This window comes from Balaenoptera physalus (assembly GCF_965194825.1).
Source record: "Balaenoptera physalus genome assembly, chromosome: 20".
In the NCBI taxonomy this organism is placed as follows: Eukaryota; Metazoa; Chordata; class Mammalia; order Artiodactyla; family Balaenopteridae; genus Balaenoptera; species Balaenoptera physalus.
In genome coordinates this window covers 9,731,295-9,752,190 of record NC_138901.1, presented here as the reverse complement: position 1 = coordinate 9,752,190, position 20,896 = coordinate 9,731,295, and the positions used below count along the sequence as shown (strand labels likewise).

Here is a 20,896-nt window from a genome sequence, read left to right as displayed (position 1 = left end):
TTTGACCAGCTATCTAGGCATCCCTTAGCCCAGCCAAGTTGACACATAAAATTAACCATCACAACAGGTAAACTCATGGTCTGAAGCCCAGAGTTTCCCCCTTCTGCCCCGGTTGGGAAAGAACATTGATAGGTGTTTTCTACTTTGGTTTTCCCCATTATCACTTTGCTGCACAAGGAAGTGGAGAGAGTTTGGGAGACTCAGAGGAACCACCCTCAAAGCACAAAATCCTTACGAAAAGACCAGACTGGGAAGAAATGAAATTTCCAGATCTCGACTCATAGGTTTTCCCCTGATTACTCAACTTAAAGCATTGACCACATTCCAGGTAGAAGAGAATCCATTTTTATTCTAAAGACCCAGCATGTGTTGTGTTTCTGCTATTCTCTCCCCTTCAGTTTTATAAACACCCTGAAAATGACTTACAGACGTGAACATCAATCAGGAACTCTCTCCAGCCTGTATGACAAAATCCAGGGCCGTCTGCAAAGGAAAGTTCTGCTTCCCCATTTTATCGTTGTTTTGATTTCCGAGGGGTCCCCAGGTCATCTGGTTTCCATAACTTCCTGCTTCCTCCAGATGGAATGACCCAGCCAGCCAGCTCCCTCCGAGGAGAGCGTGTGGTCCGTCTGGGGTTCCTTCCCTGCACCTCCTTCCTCACGTTTGGAAAGTTGGAGATTTCCTCTCCGTTTCATGGTTTATGTCAAATATCTGCATATTCAAATCAAACGGACGGCTTTGTGTATTTCAACATTCCTTATCCTAACTTGACTTATCTGACTCTTGAGAGTTGTGGCTGTTTTTGCAAATCACTGAAGAGGGGCAGAAGCAGGTTCTCTAGCTAATGGAAAGGGGAGGAAGGGAGAGCCTCAGACCCCTGCCACCATGAGCAGGCAGACCGCAGACCACAGTGTGTCTTGGGTCCTGGGAGGGCCCCAGGTTCGCTTTTCTGAAGCCGTTTCCCATGCCCACGTGCGGTTGGTTCCCATGTGAAAGAAGCCCCACTGGCGATCGGCAGCTTTCCCCAAGCTTTCCCATGGGGCAGGCATTTCCCCATGTTTCCGGGGCAAAGACAGAGTAAAGTGCCAGGTGCTGAGGTCAGAGTCGACTGTTGGTGCGTTTGTGCATTAGAGAGACAAACCCAGGATAAGTGTGTGAAAGAGCTAAAACCCAGCACTGGGAAAATATACCCAATACTGGCCCTTGAAAGATTGGGCCACTCCCAGCACCTTTAAATGGGAAAAAACGCTCCACGGTTTTAAGGCCCATGCTAACAAGAGCTGTGTTCCCTGGTGAGTCTTGAAGCTTCATCAAGTCGATTTAAAATTCAGAGGTTCTCAAAGGCTGTTCAGCGATTCCAGGGTAGGACGCATCACAACAGGAATGAAGCTCACAGAATAAAAGCTCGCCGTCGGACCAGACAGCTGCTGTTTGATGCCGAGTTTGGTGTCTCGTGGACCGAACCCCAGGATGCAGAGGTAGGAGGCTCTTAGGGATCAGCCAGTCTATCGATAAATGTGGACTCAGCCCGCAGACCAGCCCCACCTCCCTGTTAGCTCAGTGCCCTAGGGAAGGGTACCCCATCGCTCTGTGCCTCAGTTTCCTCCTCGGAATCTCGTTTCACTAAGATGTTGAGAAATGGGCCTTCGTGGACTGCCCCTTCTTGAGGGATCTTGAACTCATGAATAAAGGAAAATGAAGCTGGTCAATATCTTCCCTTCTCCTTTCTCTAGGGAGGGGTCAGCCATAAGGTCTGCAGGCCATATCAGGCCCCTCTGCCTGTTTTTGGAAGTAGCACTTTATGGGAACACGGCCACACCCATCATCCACATGTTCTCTGTGGTGGCTTCAGAAGTACGATGGCGGAGTTGAGCGGTTGACACAGAGACCATCTGGATTCCAAAGCCTAAACTAGTTACTCTCTGGTCCTTTACAGAAAAAGTGTGCTGGTCCCCAAGACCCCTAAGGTGGGCTGTGAACTTAAAGGGGACTTTTGCAGCAGGCCTGCCTCTGTGAAGTCCTGGTAAGACTGGGAGAGGCCGAGAGCTCAGGGTTTTTGTATTTCAGGAAACCCAATCTCCACAGATGCAACCGCAGTGTTCCCAGCACAGCACATAATTGTGTTTTCCCCCCTCTCAGAAAACCATTTAACCAGGAGGCCTGTGAGTCACAGGTGATGAGACCAGCTCTGTCCCCACAGGGCCACGCCCTTGGAAAATGGGAAAGTCATCTCCTTCAGTGTCTGGGCAGAAGATCGGGAAAGAGACCAATTGGGCATGGCCGTGCAGCGCCCGGGGCCACTGGCAGCCAAGGCAAAGGCTTGGGGTGAGGATTGGGGGCTGCAGAAAGGATTCAGGGGCTGGGCGGTCTAGGTTAGGGGCAGGAGAAGGAAGCTGTTCTAGCTTCAACATCTGGGGGCAGCTGCACTGAGTGAAGCCCAGAGTGTCAGGCGCATCACCCTGGGACCCTCATAGTCCGAGGGGTGTTGGGGCGTACCTCAGTCTTCACCAGTTAACGGTGACAAGGGCACACCACCTAGTGCCTTGGGGGGGCCGGCACGCCCTTCCTGGCCCCCCGCCATCTCTACGGAAGCACTGGCCTCGCAGGATTCGGGGAAGCAAAGGCAGAGCATCGGCCAGTGGATAAGTGCCCAGCGGTGGGGTCCGTGCTGGTCCTCTGCAAACGCTCCTTCCCGGAGAAGCCGAACTGGCTGCCTAGAGGGGCTCACCATGGGCAGGAGCTGGTGAGTGTCCTCGGAGCCGGACCCTCCCCGGGTGAGCCAGGAAGCCCCGTACTCAGTGAGGAGGGGGCCAACCCCAGGGAGGAGCTGAGGAAGTGGCATTCCACTCCGGCTGGAGATGGATTGAGCCGCGTTGAGGAGTGGTGTGGGAGCTGGGCCTGCGTCTTGACTTTTGCTCCAGGAACATGTCATTTTCAATTAAGACCTCTTTGCTTTTACAGTGAGCTCTTTAAACACGGAGTTGTTTTTAATCGTGGCAAAGGGATATCAAATAAGCAGAAGCTGTAGCTCCCTTTTCCATCCCCTCATGACTGAGGGTCCTGAATGGAGCCAGGGAGGGAGAGCTGACCTTCAGCATCCCAAAATGCCAGGCAGAGAGGTGGGAGGTGAGTGGGGCTGGTGCCTGGTGAAGGCCACGGCCAGGAGTGAATGATGGCCTTGCCCTGCTGAGGAATGGATGCTTTGGCTTTGGGGCATTTTTGGTGACTCTATGAGGGACAGAGTCATGCCTGGATTGCTGGCACAGACTCGTACAAAGGGAGGGATGTATCGCAGTGATTGTGACCTGAGTGGGGTGAGGGGGCAGCCTGGATCTTGAAGGGGGAGATGGAGGGGCGTCTCTGGGAGCCGGTGCTCCAGTACCGAGGGAGGGTCCGAAGGGGAGCTACCAGCACTCAAATCCCATTGACCCTTATCGTCTGGGCAAGTGCCCTGGATTTACTTCAGTGTTTTCACACCCTCACCAAGGAGGCCGCTTTCTCTCTCTCTCTTTTTTTTAAGTCGTGGTGAATACATATCATGAAATTTACCATCTTAACTGTTTTAAAGTTAACCATTCAGTGGCATTTAGTACATTCAAAATGTTGTGCAACCATCTCCTCTATCCAGTTCCAGAACTCCTACATCTTCTCAAAAGGAAGCCCTGTACCAAGGAGCAGTCACCCGCGCCTTCCCTGGCAACCACTAATTAATTACTCTCTGTCTCTGTGGATCTGCCTATTCTGGGCATTTCATCCACATGGAATCATACACTATGTGGCTGAGGATTTTTTTAATATCATGTTTTAAAAGATTTCTCCTCCCCACTAAAAACTGGGCCAAAGTTCTAAACAGACACCTCGTCAAAGAAGATACACAGATACAAATAAGCACATGAAAAGATGCTCCATATCATATGTCATCAGGGAAGAGGCACTTAAAGCAACAATGAGACACGACTGCACGCCCATTAGAATGGCTAAAATCCAGAACACTGACAATACCAAACGCTGGCGAGGATGTGGAACAGCAGGAAGTCTCATTCGTTGCTGGTGGGAATACAAAATGGTGCAGCCACTTCGGAAGAGAGTTTGGTGGTTTCTTACAATCCAGCAATCACACTCCTTGGTATTTACCCAAAGGAGTTGAAGACACTGTCACACAAAAACCAATACACACATGTTTATCACAGCTTTATTCACAGTCACAAAAATTTGGAAGCAACCAAGATGTCCTTCAGTAGGTGATGGATAAATAAACTGTGGTACATTTAGACAATGGAATATTATTCAGTGGTGAGAAGAAGTGAGCTATTAAGTCATAAAAAGACATGGAGGAGAGAACCTTCCATGCATTTTGCCAAGTGAAAGAAACCAATCCGAGAAGGCTACTGTTTGATTCCAACTACAGGACATTCTGGAAAAGGCAAAACTATGGAGACAGTAAATAGATCACTGGTTACCAGGGTTATGGAGGAGGGAGGGATGAATAGGTGCGGCACAGAGGATATTTAAGGCAGTGAAACTACCCCGTAGGATACTATAGTGGTGGATGCATGGCATCATACATTTGTGCAAACCCATAGAATGTACAACAGCAAGATGAACCCTAATGTAAACTATGGACTTCAGAATTAAGAATGCTATGTCAGTATTGAGTCATCAATTGTAACAAATGTCCCACATGAATACAAGATGTTAATAATAGGAAGAAGAGGGGATTGACAATGACCTCATATGAATCAGCATGGAGAAGACAAGGACACAAGCCGTCAGGATCTCATACTTCAGACTGTGGCTGTTTCTCCCACTCAGGAATATCCTAGTCCTCCTGTTTTCTTGTTGTTTATGATGACTACTGGAGCTGAGCTCTTGGGCCTTTCAGTACTCCATGTATAACCTGAGAAACTCCAAGAAATTCCCTTTTTTATTATTTTTTTATTGAAGTATAGTTGACGTATAATACTATATTAGTTACAGGTGCATGGTATACTGATGCACAGTTTTTAAAGGTTATACTCCATTTATAGTTATTATAAAATATTGTTGTACAATATATCCTTGTAGCTTACTTTATACCCAATAGTTTGTACTTCTTAATCCCCTACCCCTGACTTGCCCCTCCCCCCTTCCCTCTCCCCACTGGTAACCACTAGTTTGTTCTCTATACTATCTGTGTGTCTGCTTCTTTTCTGTTATATTCACTAGTTTTTATTTTTTTAGATTCCAAATATAAGTGATATCATACAGTAAAAAAAAAAAAAAAAAGAGGGGGTTGAGGGGGCAGTGAGAGGGTAAGAGGCATATAGGAACTCTGTACTTTCTGGTCAATTTTTCTGTAAACCTAAAATTCCCCCCAAAAAAGTCTGTTAATTTAAAAAAATCTCTCTCTGTCATGTCAGAGATCATCAATAAAATAATTGATTTGTTTTACCGGTTTTATTCAAAGACACATGTAACTGCCCTTCAAAACTTGAAAAAACGAACTCTATCCAGAGCATAGGATCTTGCTATTTTGGTTAGCTTGGGCAGGTTCTCACTGGTAAATGTACTATTTTTTTTTTTTTTTTGCATATTCTTTTCCATTATAGTTTGTTACAAGATACTGAATATAGTTCCCTGTGCTATACAATAGGACCTTGTTGTTTATCTATTATATATATGGTCGTTTTTATCTGCTAATCCCAAACTCTTAATTTATCCCTTCCCCACACCCTGCTTTCCCCTCTGGTAACCTTAAGTTTGTTTTGTATGTTTGTGAGGCTGTTTCTGTTTTGTAAATAAGTTCATTTGTATCATATTTTGCTGTTTTTTTTTTTTTTTTTTTTTTGGTTGTGCCACATGGCTAGCAGAATCTTAGTTCCCTAACCAGGGATGGAACCTGCGCCCCCTGCAGTGGAAGTATGGAGTCTTAACCACTGGACTGCCAGGAAATTCCCTGTATCATATTTTAGATTCCACATATAAGTGACATCATATGATATTTGCCTTGCTCTGTCTGACTTACTTCACTTAGTATGATAATCTCTATATTCATCCATGTTGCTGCAAACGGCATATCTCATTCTTTTTTATGGCTGAGTAATATTCTATTGTGTATATATATATACCACATCTTCTTTATCCATTCATCTGTTGATGGATAGTTAAGTTGCTTCCATGTCTTGGCTATTGTAAATAGTGCTGCCATGAACATTGGGGTGCATGTATCTTTTTGAATTAGAGTTTTCTCTGGACATATGCCTAGGAGTGGGATTGCTGGATCATATGGTAACACTATGTTAAGTTTTTTAAGGAACCTCCATACTGTATTCCATAATGGCTGCACCAAGTTAAATATACCATTTTTTTGTGTCTTTCACTAAGACCATTTTTCTGTGGGGGGATGGCTCCAGCCCCCCCCCCCACATACCCCATTTCTATCTCCCCATCTCTGGAACAGGGCTTTGTCTTGAATCACCTGAGGATGGGGTAAATTTACGTTCTGACGGAGTCACAGGGTGGGCTTGGAGAGTCTTTGTTTCCAGCGGTTTCCCAGGTGGTCTGGTCAGGGGATCACCCTTCAGGTAGGAGGCTCTGGAGTTTGAAGATCTTGAAATAAATCTTCGCGATTAAAGTAGTCCCTTGAGGGGCCAAGCCAGCAGCATTTGGAGAATTGGAATATCAGACTCCAAACATGGCTCCACTAATTACAAAATGGGCGGGGTCCTGAGAAAGTTCCAGACCCCTCTGAGAACCATAAAGGAATTCTTTTGGATTCCTGACAGGTCCCCGGGAACCAGGCAGCCCTGTCACTTCTGCCGGCAACAACCAGGTTGCCAAGTGGTCTGAGTGTGCCCGGGACCTTCCTGGGTTTCCTTCAGAAAGTCTCAAGTTCTGGCACACAGGGACGGCTGACAACCCTGGATTCTTATTAGTGCTTTCCCACTAGCAAAGAAAGACACAAAAGATAAAAGTGAAACCAGCAGAACACGTCTCGGTACTCAGTAGAGCATAGGTTCTTCTGTCTCGGAGCAAAAGGAATTCAGCGAGAGGCAGGGCGACAGGTTAGGAAAGAGCTTATTAGTATAGGACGCTTGTGAGAGATATAAGCGGTCAGGCAAGGGAGTGCCGCACCGAGAACTTTGTGGCTACATTTTTATAATCAAAGGAAAAGTGGTGAGGGGAAAAAGACCGCCTTCTTCCTCATTCTTGAGTAGACGTCACGCTTCCGTCATCAGTTCCTCCTCCAGGTCGGGCGGGGGAGTTTTCTTGTCCTTACATGGTCAAGCTGACACTGTCATGGTGCAGTGGAAATGAGCGATAACAAATACTAAAATATGATGTCATGTCAGGTTTCAGTGTAATGTCACCTTTTCCTTATATTTTTGTTTTTAGTGTGAGCAGAGGACCATGTCCTAAAAGTCATTAACTTACTGACCTCGCTGGGCATGATGTGGGTCTCGTGCCACCATTATGTTATTGTTTGGGGGCATGTCTCATGCTTCTGTTGCTAAGCAAGCCTGCTTGGTTTTGTGGTTAAGCAAACCTGCTTTCTTGAACGATCATTAACTTACAGGGGTCTCCCATACTTTTTCCTTTACTTATGATCCTTTAGTGGGATTAACTATTGAATCACCTACTCTGTCTCTTTACTCTGTCCCTATCAAAAGGACTGAGATTCATAGTGCCTTATTGCTTAAGAAGCCTTCAGGGACGGAGGCCAGGCTGGAGGTGACAAATCCCCCAGTCTCAGCAGAGACCAGAGGGGAGCTGGGGATGGCATCCACAGAATCGCCGGCTGGTCTCTGCAGCCCTGCCTGTGCTGGTAGCCGCCCTGCTTCCCGGATTACCTGCCCACATCGTAGGAGTCTGGGGGATGCAAGGACAGCCTGGTCACAGTGCAATGACTATCCTTGGGGTAGATTTAGAGACAGATGGGGCTAAGTCCAACCACAGGCAGGAAATTTCATTTCCAGACCTCCTTCAAATTCTTCTTTCCTGACTCACTATATTCAAAGAACGTTTTGTTTTGCAAACAAAGCCGAGAAGGCCTTCCAGCAGAGGCCCATCCCCAGGGCCCAGGTATCACTCTCCCTGCCCTGAAGTCTGGAGTTAAACTTGAAGCTCAGGCAAACAGGATGATGGTCCGATGGTCGGTGGAAACAGAGCACGTGGGAGGAATGGTGCTGTTTCAGTGGTAAAGCCGTTGTCTTGCAGCTTTTTGCTACCGTTTTGACTCCCATTTATTACTTAGGGCCCCTGACTTTCACCTTGGAGATATTTTTTTCCAGTATGAGATAATATAAACTAAGTCATTGAACAGGAGACTACTCTATAACACCGTTTAATTTTTTTTTAATATCCCAAAGAAAAGGGATCTTTGCACTTTTAAGAAAGAAATCTTTTCTATTTCCAGGTCTCGGGTGCAAGTTGAGCTGTAACGTTTTGGAAGCCATTGGAGGGACGCTGGGTCTCTTAAAGGCAGCCTGTCCTTGAACGCCCCCTCCCCCGGAATCCAAAGTGTGCCCAAGTGGACGGCATGATTGATGAGCAGTTAGTGGAGAAAAGGATGGTAGGGGCGGGGCAGGGAGGCAGAGGCCCCCTGGCCTGGGACTGGCCTAGGGCCTCGCAGGACCTCTCCTGGAAGGACAGCAGGGGACATCCAAGGTCTGTCCCCTGAGGGGGACAGTCAGCGTGAATGAGCTCGACTGCGAGGTTTTTGGGGTGACAGCTGCTCTGAGTTCCGGGTCCCTCGGGTGTAGTTCTGCCGTGCGCCCTGCTGTGCGTGGACAGCGTTTATCCCTGAGTCGAATCTGCCCAAATTTCTAGTTTGTTTGTCAGCGACTGTTCCGCTACAATGGGCCAAGGGCGGCAAGACTCTCCTCTGAGGGGCACTGACCCCTCCCGGGCCAGGTTTCCACACCTGTCCATACTTAGACCCGAGGGAAGATGTGAACATCCAGGCGTTTGGCCCTGCCCACCTGGGGGTGGGGCCAGAACCCTGAGCTCGGGCAGCTTCCCAGGTGATTCCACTCTGCAGCCATGGGGAGAACCGTAGCCTTTGAAGCACCTGCTCTTCACGTAACCAGTGGGCTCGTTGAAGGGAACCCAGGCCCTGAGGGTGGGTCCTCCTCAAACGTGTATGACCCTAAAGAAAGGAAATAGAGGAGGGCTTGATAGCTAAGGATAGCTGGCTACTTCAAGTGAATTCACTCGAAACAGAGACTAAAATTTTACTCTAAACCAGCGGTTCTCAACCTCTAGCGTGCATTAGAATCTCCTGGGGGCTTGTTAAAATTCGGATGGCTCCCCCCACCCCCATGTTTCCCACTCCAGCAGGTCGGGACGGGCCTGAGCACATTCATCACTAACACACTCCCATATGATGTTGACGCTGCGGTCCAGGGAGCTACTGTGAGAACCACATTCTAGAGAGCGGAAAAAAAGTCAAAGGCTTGAGGGAAGCGATTTTTAAAAATGGAAATTACAGAGAGTTTATTTTATCGAACATTTAATGAAAACACAGATTGCAGGTGCCGGCAATTCTTAGAATAAAGGATGAATTAAGTGTGTGCGTGATGAGGGGAGGGGCATGGGGGGAGGGGCAGCCTGCGATGCTCCCGGGACTCGGCGGGGCCGCGGCCGGCGCGCGTCAGAGATACACTGGCACCATCCACAGCAGTTTTGAAGGACTCAGGGAGCTGGCAGGAGGGACAGGGCACGGGTCCCAGATGAGTCGGAAATGTAAGTGCCTGACGTTAGGTTTTGGTTCCCGAGGCACCCGTTTCAAAAGAGGTCCGTCTTGAACGAACGTAGTGCCAGCTGCGTGGTACAGCCGCCTGCCAAACAGCCAGGTAGGGATCCAGCCCCCGCTACCATGAAGCTGCCCTTCCAGAGGGCCCTGGAGGACCTAGATAACCAGGTGCTTAGTGACCCGGCCTCCGGTTTCCTGAGCCCTAATTCTCACCCTTATGCTTCAGTTAGCCCGTGAGTGACCCCTCGAAATCCCAGACACGCCTCCCTCGGACCCTAATAAAGGCAGAGCCTGGGGTCACCTCTCTCCCCACCACCTTGCTGTGTGGGGCCCTGGGCAGGCCCTGTACCCTCCAGGACCTGTGAGGGATAAATCTTGTTTCCCCCTCCCACCAGATGGAGCCATGGTGAGGGAACCCTCTGTCTGGAGCCTGAGGCTCAACCCTGCCTGCTCCCCAAACTCAGAGCCCCTCCTCAGGCTGAAGCCGGGCAAGGGCTCTTCTTGACCAAACCTTCAGACAGGTTCCCCTGAGCCCTCTTTTCGGCAGGGCTGGTCCAGGGCCCGCCTAAGCCAGTCTCGGCAGAGAATCCTGCTGTGTCACCCCACCCTTGCCATCTGACCAAGCTCCTCGTCCTCACCTTTGATGTCTACTCCTTGACCTGCCTTTAGCAAGAATCCCCCTCCCGTTGTCTCCTTTTAGGAATTTTCCACCTACGGACGCCCTCACTGCTCTCTGCCTGTAAACCCCCAGCTGTCTCCACTCTCCTCGGAGACGAGCACAGCTTTTTCCTCTATCACAACAGGACCGAATAAAACCTGGCTCTCTCGCCTCTAACCAGCATCCGGGTCCTTTGAGCGCGAGGCCTGTCTGTCAAACACTTGTTTTCACAGGAGCACTGCTCACCACCCCCTGCCCTGTGCAGGCAGAGGCATTTGGCTGCAAAAGCCTCCCGCTAACCCACTCCCAGCCTGGCTGGCTTGGACTCCAGGCACGTCTGTGCCTTGTGGGCCCTCACCCCGGGACTTGCTAGACAGAGACCCCGGGGCCTCCAGGGTGCCTAGCCTGGCAGTGACCTCCGGAAACTTTGTGGGCCGGAGACGTCTCTCTGGCCACCCTGCCGTCTTTGTGAAGCCTGAGGCCCCTGCTGAGCCAGCCTGGCCCGTGGGGTTCTGCTCTCCCTTTGTGCCCAAGGCCAGGGGCAAGGACACGGCTGGGCAGAGGACAAAGCCGCCTGTCCTCCTGTCCCTGCTGCCGGGAACTCAGCCTGAGGATGTGTAGCAGCGCCAAAGTAGACACAGGGAGGCTGCGTGTGGTGGGGACAGCGACGAGACCCAGATGGCCCAGTCTCCTGCCCACCGCCAGCATCCCCAGCCGAGGAGAATCGTCCTGCGGTTGTATTTAATGATGGGTCACGTCTGTGGAAACTTGTCTTCCAAGTTAATTCAGCAGGAGGAAGAGCTCCCAGGGGACTGTAAGTAGACGGTGAGCCTTTCGGCTCATCCCCCATGGCTGTGACTGTCAGAGCAAAGGAAATGAGGGAACCACGTGTCTCAGCTGGCAGGGCGGACGGTGGCAGAGGGGACGGTGGCCGGCCACCCACTGCTCGGCCGCAAATGCATTCCCCAGTTAGGAAGTGTCTCACGCCGCCTGGCATTTCCGAAGGGCCCGCTGTTTCCCCCACAGTGTGGACATAGCGAAAGCTAATTGTGCCACCTAGAACCTGGGGGTCCTCCCCTGGCTTCTCTGCTCAGGTGGGACTTCAGGTGTGACCCACTGGGAAGCACCTTCCTCCACGTCACTCCTGAGTCTCTCTACTCCAGGCAGGGCGTCCACCCTGAGCCCAAGCCTGTGGTTTCATGGCCAAGGGGACGTCTGCCCGACTCCCTGCCACGTCCACCATTTCACCATCTGATGTTTGGTCCTTTGTGTCTTGGGACACGTAGACCCCGGAGGGCACAATTTTGGTGGAAGTTGGACCAGCTAGAACCTTGGTCTACAGTTTCAAACTGTTCCTCGGAAGAGTGATGGGGCTTAAAGGAAAGAATGGTTTCATTCTGAACAATGTTAGGGGAAACGCTGGGTTAGATGAGGTTAAACAGTCTTTGCAGCAGGACTTGTCAGAGCCTTTGTTCCTTCAGTGATGTTTATTGAAGGACTGCCGCAGGCCAGGTACAGGACCAGGTCCTGGGGTGGCAGTGCTCATCAAAAAGGATGGGCCCTAGGAAGAGGGGAAGTGGATAACTGATGCCTAATTAGTGCCTAATTGCAGCTGTCACAGAGACGCAGCGAGCAGTGCTGGGTGCACAGCAAACAGAGACGGAGGGAGTGAACGGTCCGTGGGGGACCCTTGCTGGGAAAGATGCCACAGCTGAGGGTGCGGAGGAATTAGGTGTTTGTGTGCACGTGTGAGTGTGTGTGTGCAGGCATGCAGGATTCTGTGCCGGGCAGGAAGCCCCTCTCGTGAGCGGGTGTCTTGGAGGAGCTGGAAGAAGCCAGCGTGGCTGGGGCATGGGGCATTCGGGTCGAGACTGGGGGGAATGGTGTGAGCGAGCAGGGGCCAAATCCTACAAGGCCCTCGAGGTTTATTTGGATGTTCTCCTAGGAGCACTAGGAAGCTGTTGATGGGTTTTAAGTGTTGTGTTGACATGACAGTTGTCTTTTGTTTTTTTTTGTTTTTTGTGGGGTTTTTTTGAATTTTATTTTATTTATTTTTTTATACGGCAGGTTCTTATACACATCGGTGTATACATGTAAACCCCAATCTCCCAATTCATCACACCACCACCACCACCCCCGCCAGTTTCCCGCCTTGGAGTCCATACGTTTGTTCTCTACATCTGTGTCTCTTTCTACCCTGCAAACCGGTTCATCTGTACCATTTCTCTAGGTTCCACATATATGCGTTAATATACGATATTTGTTTTTCTCTTTCTGACTTACTTCACTCTGTATGACAGTCTCTAGATTCATCCACGTCTCTACAAATGACCCAATTTTGTTCCTTTTTATGGCTTAGTAATATTCCATTGTATATATGTACCACATCTTCTTTATCCATTCGTCTGTCAATGGGCATTTAGGTTGCTTCCATGACCTGGCTATTGTAAATAGTGCTGCAATGAACATTGGGGTGCATGTGTCTTTTTGCATTATGGTTTTCTCTGGGTATATGCCCAGTAGTGGGATTGCTGGGTCATATGGTAATTCTATTTTTAGTTTTTTAAGGAACCTCCATACTGTTCTCCATAGTGGCTGTATCAATTTACATTCCCACCAACAGTGCAAGAGGGTTCCCTTTTCTCCACACCCTCTCCAGCATTTGTTGTTTGTAGATTTTCTGATGATGCCCATTCTAACTGGTGTGAGGTGATACCTCATTGTAGTTTTGAATTGCATTTCTCTAATAATTAGTGATGTTGAGCAGCTTTTCATGTGCTTCTTGGCCATCTGTATGTCTTCTTTGGAGAAATGTCTATTTAGGTCTTCTACCCATTTTTGGATTGGGTTGTTTTTTTAATGTTGAGCTGCATAAGCTGTTTATATATTTTGGACATTAATCCTTTGTCCATTGATTTGTTTGCAAATATTTTCTCCCATTCTGAGGGTTGTCTTTTCATCTTGTTTGTAGTTTCCTTTGCTGTGCAAAAGCTTTTAAGTTTCATTAGGTCCCATTTGTTTATTTTTGTTTTTATTTCCATTACTCTAGGAGGTGGATCAAAAAAGATCTTGCTGTGATTTATGTCAAAGAGTGTTCTTCCTATGTTTTTCTCTAAGAGTCTTATAGCGTCCAGTCTTACATTTAGGTCTCGAATCCATTTTGAGTTTATTTTTGTGTATGGTGTTAGGGAGTGTTCTAATTTCATTCTTTGACATGTAGCTGTCCAGTTTTCTCTTATTGAAGAGACTGTCTTTTCTCCATTGTATATCCTTGCCTCCTTTGTCATAGATTAGTTGACCATAGGTGTGTGGGTTTACCTCTGGGCTTTCTATCCTGTTCCATTGATCTGTATTTCTGATTTTGTGCCAGTACCATATTGTCTTGATTACTGTAGCTTTATAGCATAGTCTGAAGTCAGGGAGTCTGATTCCTCCAGCTCCGTTTTTTTCCCTCAAGACAGCTTTGGCTATTCGGGGTCTTTTGTGTCTCCATGCAAATCTTAAGATTTTTTGTTCTGGTTCTGTAAAAAATGCCATTGGTAATTTGATAGGGATTGCATCAAATCTGTAGATTGCTTTGGGTAGTATAGTCATTTTCACAATATTGATTCTTCCAATCCAAGAATATGGTATATCTCTCCATCTGTTTGTATCATCTTTAATTTCTTTCATCAGTGTCTTATAGTTTTCTGCATACAGGTCTTTTGTCTCCCTAGGTAGGTTTATTCCTAGGTATTTTATTCTTTTTGTTGCGATGGTAAATGGGAGTGTTTCCTTAATTTCTCTTTCAGATTTTTAATCATTAATGAAGAGATTTCTGTGCATTAATTTTGTATCCTGCAACTTTACCAAATTCATTGATTAGCTCTAGTAGTTTTCTGGTGGCATCTTTAGGATTCTCTATGTATAGTATCATGTCATCTGTAGACAATGACAGTTTTACTTCTTATTTTCCAATTTGTATTCCTTTTATTTCTTTTTCTTCTCTGATTGCTGTGGCTAGGACTTCCAAAACTCTGTTGAATAATAGTGGTGAGAGTGGACATCCTTGTCTTTTTCCTGATCTTAGAGGAAATGCTTTCAGTTTTTCACCATTGAGAATGATGTTTGCTGTGGGTTTGTCATATATGGCCTTTGTTATGTTGAGGTAGGTTCCCTCTATGCCCATTTTCTGGAGAGTTTTTATCATAAATGGGTGTTGAATTTTGTCGAAAGCTTTTTCTGCATCTATTGAGATGATCATATGGTTTTTATTCTTCAATTTGTTAATATGGTGTATCACATTGATTGATTTGCATATATTGAAGAATCCTTGTATCCCTGGGATAAATCCCACTTGATCGTGGTGTATGATCCTTTTAATGTGTTGTTGGATTCTGTTTGCTAGTATTTTGTTGAGGATTTTTGCATCTATATTCATCAGTGATATTGGTCTATAATTTTCTTTTTTTGTAGTGTCTTTGTCTAGTTTTGGTATCAGGGTGATGGTGGCCTCATAGAATGAGTTTGAGAGTGTTCCTTCCTCTGCAATTTTTTGGAAGAGTTTGAGAAGGATAGGTGTTAGCTCTTCTCTAAATGTTTGATAGAATTCATCTGTGAAGCCATCTGGTCCTGGACTTTTGTTTGTTGGAAGATTTTTAATCACAGTTTCAATTTCATTACTTGTGATTGGTCTGTTCATATTTTCTGTTTCTTCCTGGTTCAGTCTTGGAAGGTTATACCTTTCTAAGAAATTGTCCATTTCTTCCAGGTTGTCCATTTTATTGGCATAGAGTTGCTTGTAGTAGTCTCTTAGGATGCTTTGTATTTCTGCGGTGTCTGTTGTAACTTCTTTTTCATTTCTGATTTTATTGATTTGAGTCCTCTCCCTCTTTTTCTTGATGAGTCTGGCTAATGGCTTATCAATTTTGTTTATCTTCTCAAAGAACCAGCTTTTAGTTTTATTGATCTTTGCTATTGTTTTCTTTGTTTCTATTTCATTTATTTCTGCTCTGATCTTTATGATTTCTTTCCTTCTGCTAACTTTGGGTTTTGTTTGTTCTTCTTTCTCTAGTTTCTTTAGGTGTAAGGTTAGATTGTTTACTTGAGATTTTTCTTGTTTCTTGAGATAGGCTTGTATAGCTATAAACTTCCCTCTTAGAACTGCTTTTGCTGCATCCCATAGGTTTTGGGTCGTCGTGTTTTCATTGTCATTTGTCTCTAGGTATTTTTTTATTTCCTCTTTGATTTCTTCAGTGATCTCTTGGTTATTTAGTAACGTATTGTTTAGCCTCCATGTGTTTGTGTTTTTTACGTTTTTTTCCCTGTAATTCATTTCTAATCTCATAGTGTTGTGGTCAGAAAAGATGCTTGATATGATTTCAATTTTCTTAAATTTACTGAGGCTTGATTTGTGACCCAAGATGTGATCTATCCTGGAGAATGTTCCATGTGCACTTGAGAAGAAAGTGTAATCTGCTGTTTTTGGATGGAATGTCCTATAAATATCAATTAAATCTATCTGGTCTATTGTGTCATTTAAAGCTTCTGTTTCCTTATTAATTTTCTGTTTGGATGATCTGTCCATTGGTGTAAGTGAGGTGTTATAGTCCCCCACTATTACTGTGTTACTGTCAATTTCATCTTTTATAGCTGTTAGCAGTTGCCTTATGTATTGAGGTGCTCCTATGTTGGGTGCATATATATTTATAATTGTTATATCTTCTTCTTGGATTGATCCCTTTATCATGTAGTGTCCTTCCTTGTCTCTTGTAACATTCTTTATTTTAAAGTCTATTTTATCTGATAGGAGTATTGCTACTCCAGCTTTCTTTTGATTTTCATTTGCATGGAATATCTTTTTCCATCCCCTCTCTTTCAGTCTGTATGTGTCCCTAGGTCTGAAGTGGGTCTCTTGTAGACAGCATATATATGGGTCTTGTTTTTGTATCCATTCAGCAAGCCTGTGTCTTTTGGTTGGAGCATTTAATCCATTCACGTTTAAGGTAATTATCGATATGTATGTTCCTATTACCATTTTCTTAATTGTTTTGGGTTTGTTTTTGTAGGTCCTTTTCTTCTCTTGTGTTTCCCACTTAGAGAAGTTCCTTTAGCATTTGTTGTAGAGCTGGTTTGGTGGTGCTGAATTCTCTTAGCTTTTGCTTGTCTGTAAAGCTTTTGATTTCTCCATAGAATCTGAATGAGATCCTTGCCGGGTAGAGTAATCTTGGTTGTAGGTTCTTCCCTTTCATCACTTTAAATATGTCCTGCTACTCCCTTCTGGCTTGTAGAGTTTCTGCTGAGAAATCAGCTGTTAACCTTATGGGAGTTCCCTTGTATGTTATTTGTCATTTTTCCCTTGCTGCTTTCAATAATTTTTCTTTGTCTTTAATTTTTGCCAATTTTATTACTATGTGTCTTGGTGTGTTTCTCCTTGGGTTTATCCTGTATGGGACTCTCTGCACTTCCTGGATTTGGGTGGCTATTTCCTTTCCCATGTTAGGGAAGTTTTCGACTATAATCTCTTCAAATGTTTTCTCCGGTCCTTTCTCTCTCTCTTCTCCTTCTGGGACCCCTATAATGCGAATGTTGTTGCGTTTAATGTTGTCCCAGAGGTCTCTTAGGCTGTCTTCATTTCTTTTCATTCTTTTCTCTTTATTCTGTTCCATGGCACTGAATTCCACCATTCTGTCTTCCAGGTCACTTATCTGTTCTTCTGCCTCAGTTATTCTGCTACTGATTCCTTCTAGTGTACTTTTCATTTCAGTTATTGTATTGTTCATCTCTGTTTGTTTATTCTTTAATTCTTCTAGGTCTTTGTTAAACATTTCTTGCTTCTTCTCAATCTTTGCCTCCATTCTTTTTCTGAGGTCCTGGATCATCTTCACTATCATTATTCTGAATTCTTTTTCTGGAAGGTTGCCTATCTCCACTTCATTTAGTTGTTTTTCTGGGGTTTTATCTCGTTCCTTCATCTGGTACATAGCCCTCTGCCTTTTCATCTTGTCTATCTTTCTGTGAATGTGGTTTTTGTTCCACAGGGTGCAGGATTGTAGTTCTTCTTGCTTCTGCTGTCTGCCCTCTTGACAGTTGTCTTTTGAAAATGCTCTGGAGGATGTGCTGCTGGGACAAGAGTGGGTGTGGAGAAGGAGAGAGGGTGTTTGTAGACCCCAGGGTGTGGGAGGGGGTAACGTGGCTTGGACCAGAGGGCAGTAGCCATGAAGGAAGGTGGACCTGTCCAGAGACGTTGAGGAGGCAGAATTCACTGGTGTTGACAGTGGAAGCCAGGACCCTGCTGGTGCCTGAGCAGCTGGCCGGTCATACACTGGGTCAGCCAAGCCTTAAGGAATACCAGGTGTGGGGGTGTGTGGGAGGAGGTGGGGAGAGGGGGAGAGGTCAGTTTTGTGCACTCTGACTTTGAGGTGCTACTTCCAAATAGTAACCTTGAGCTCTGAGAATGGGTCTAGGCCAGCATGATGGAGACTGGGTAGTGTCCACAGATTCCCTTCATCCACTTAGTAACCTGTCAACTTAAGAAAACCACATAATTTAAGAACTGTGAGTTGAGTTTATTCAGTGTCTTATTCAGCAGACTATAACCTGGGAGACAGCCTCTCAGATGGCTCTGAGAAACTGCTCTGAAGAGGTAAGAGAGGAGCCAGGATGTATATGAATTTTTGCTGGAAAAAACATGTCACATCAAAAGATGACTGCTAATCACAAAGAACAGACATCTCAAGTTAATAATTCTAGTGCTTTTCTTTCTTTCTTTTTTTTTTTTTTTTTTTGGATTCCAACCACTTTATTTTCTTTCAGGGCACACCTTATAGCATTGTATTATAGGAATCAAACAGTATATCATCAAAAAATGTTTTTCTAGAACTTTTCTATGTATGGGAAGATTCAAGAATCTGGGGTGATTGAAATTTTTCTTTAGAGGTGCATCTTAACTATCTAGGGGCAGGTATCCAAAGCTCAAAATGCTTCCTGTTTTTCTCCATCCTCAGTGCCCCTCAGGTATGCGGTCAGGGGGCAGCTACAATGGCTAAGGGCTTGACCCTTGTAGACCTGGAATGCTGGGCAACCTTTTCCTTTTCTTTACAAACCCAACCCTCCAAGTGTGGGGGACACGTGGATGCCAGGTAGAGACTACACTTCCAGCCTCCCTTGCAGCTAGGTGGCCGTGTGACCAGGCACGGGCCAATAGGGTATGAGCAGAGTGGCCTGGGCACCATCTGGACTAATCAATGAAGACATGTCCCTCCCCCCAGTTTCGCTCCTCCCGCATCCCAAGTACAGTGGACAGAGAGAAAGCCAAGTGGGTGTCTTCATGGAAAGAAAGAGAGATGGAGACAGACATTCCAGGCAGTTCTTTAGAGAACGGTGGCCGTGAAGGGAGTGGAAGTAGAAGGCAGGGTGAGTTTGAGGAGGGTTTTCCTCTAAGATGGTAACGGCTTGTTCATTTCTCAAAGATGATGGCAGAAAGAGGTTCAAAGGCAGAGACGAGGACAGGCAGGAGGGGAGGGGACCCAGGGCACGGTAGAAGGGTTCACCTACATGAGAGAGGGCTACAACTCAGTTTTATCAGGTTTGATTGCGGACATTTTAGAAAGTTGGTTCCAATGGTTCCAGTTTTCTACCTGAGGTAAAAGGTGAGGCTGTCTGCTGAGGGGGAGGGGAAAGGTCAGGGACTTGAGAAAAATTAAGACTCAGAGGAATTGTCCTAGAGCACAGTAGAGTGAGCTGACAAAAGTTAATTGAAAACAAAAACAACCAGCAGCAATCTGGCAGTGCGTAGACCAGGTGAGTGTACAGGTGTGTGATTTCTTTTCCCCCCAGCAGCACTGAGCCTGGGTACCAGTCCAACAAAGGGAGATGGTCAGTATTACCATGGGATGTAAGGAAAGGACCAGGGGCGAGATCAGTGCAAGTGTGATACACGATGGCCCTGGGAATCAGAGAGCGGGAGGGATGGAGGAGAACAGCAGGGGATGATGGAGGAGGGCAAGCAGAGGCGCCCACAGGAACTGGAGGGACAAATTAAAGCAGGGCATGGACATGCTGGAAGCCACGGAGGAGGCCAAGGAGCCAGGAGGCCAGGGAGTGATGAGGTTGTCTCTGTGGTCCCTGAAGTCCCCTAGGGGAGGTGGGAAATGAGGATGCAGAGGAATGCCTCCTGACAGTGATCTAGAATCCAGAGTCCTGCATGAGTGCAGATGTCTGGGATGTGGAGGGGGAGGCACAAAAGTGGCAGGAGAACCCGGGTCTCAAAGTGAAGTGGGGATTTGTGTGCGTGGTAAAATGGACTCTGTTGTGCTGGTCTTAGCTTATTAACCACCAGTGTTGTGGTTGGAAAAGCCCTGTGGTTCTTACTGTGATTGCAAGATGCGCTTCAGCAATAACCATCCAGAAACTTGGAAAGAATTAGAAGTTTACTACTTACAAGACCTGGAACATACACAACACATGTGGGGGCACACAGTGAGGTCATGTGTGTGGGGGGGTGTACCTGAGCTTGTGCTTTTATTGGGGTAGAGGGTGGGGGCCTAGGGTTCTGAGGGCTCACTCTTTATTGGTGAACTTATAAGAGTGGGAATTTAAAGCGCAGGAAGAGGAAAAAATATATAAAACCAAAAACAAGTAGCCCAAATTGTCAGTTATTAAAATCAACCAAGATCTCTAAAACAAAGGAGCCTCAGTTGTGGGGGTGGCCTGGCCCTTTATCTAGTCACGTGGCTGGCAATGTGTTGAAGGGGATGCCTCGGCAATGAAAGCTTAATTCAGGCGCTAGCACCACAAAAAAGAAAAAAAAAAATACTGTCAGGGCTTACACTACATATACATAAAATAAAAGTTACCATTCTGACCATTCTTAAGTGGCATTAAGTACATTCACACTGTGGTGCAACCAATCACCACCATCCATCTCCAGAAATTTTTCATCTTCCCAAACCGAAATTCTGTCCCCATGAAACACTAACTCCCCATTCTTCCGTCTTCTAGCCTCTGGCAACCTCTATTCTGCTTCATGTCTCTATGAATTTGACTACTCCAGGGACCTCATATAAGTTCATTTCCCTGATGAGTTGTATTTCCCTGAAGACTAATGATGTTGAGCATCTTTTCATGTACTTATCAGTCATTTGCATACCTTACTTGGAGAAATGTCTATATCCTTTACCCATTTTTAATTATGTTTGTGTTTTTATTATTGTGTTATGAGTTCTATATATTTTTGGAATACAAGTCCCTTATCAGCTATATGATTTGCAAATATTTCTCTCATGCTGAGGGCTGTTTTTTCACTTTCTTCATAGTGTCCTTTGAAGCACATAAGTTTTTAATTCTTCTTTTATTGATATAGTTGATTTACAATGTTGTGTTAATTTCTACTGTATAGCAAAGTTACTCTGTTATACATATATACACATTCTTTTTAAAATTCTTTTCCATTATGGTTTATCCCAGGACATTGAATATAGTTCCCTGTGCTATGCAGTAGGACCTTTTTGTCCATCCATTCTATA

The 20,896-nt window shown here is 45.9% G+C and overlaps 1 long non-coding RNA gene across 1 annotated transcript in view; it reads right to left on the bottom strand.

Annotated features, from left to right (window-relative positions):
* Positions 1–20,896, bottom strand: part of LOC309650967 — a 356,435-nt gene that overhangs the window by 310,336 nt on the left and 25,203 nt on the right. The window lies entirely within an intron of this gene.